Here is a 453-nt window from a genome sequence, read left to right as displayed (position 1 = left end):
TTTTTTTTTTTTTCATACCTCACAGGACCACACATCTCTTGGAGATGCATCATATTTCTTTAACACTCGACTTTTCTTAAAGGATTACTTGGAGTATGAGGGCCTCAAACACCTGTGCAAGGCAGATTTTTGGCTATCATTGCACAAGGACACACTGAGATCAGGGTTAGGATTAGAGTTTGTAAAGGAGAGTGAGCTCAAAATTCAGGAAGGTACTCAGAAGAATTTTCAGGATCATGCTCTCAACAGTGGATATTATCAAAGCCAAATTAGAAATTAGCATAAATTTGAAAACACTTTGAAAAAAAAACAAATCTGCAAACTTGCTTGTGAAAACATTGCGTACTCCCTATTTTCATCTCCCTTTCACGGTGTTGCAATTGAAAAGATTAACACAACAGAAGGGCAACACAGGAGTATAACAGCAAAGGGACCACCACAAAATGATATTAA

Source organism: Meleagris gallopavo, chromosome 8 (genome assembly GCF_000146605.3).
Source record: "Meleagris gallopavo isolate NT-WF06-2002-E0010 breed Aviagen turkey brand Nicholas breeding stock chromosome 8, Turkey_5.1, whole genome shotgun sequence".
NCBI lineage: Eukaryota > Metazoa > Chordata > Aves > Galliformes > Phasianidae > Meleagris > Meleagris gallopavo.
Note: the sequence above shows the minus strand (reverse complement) of the source record.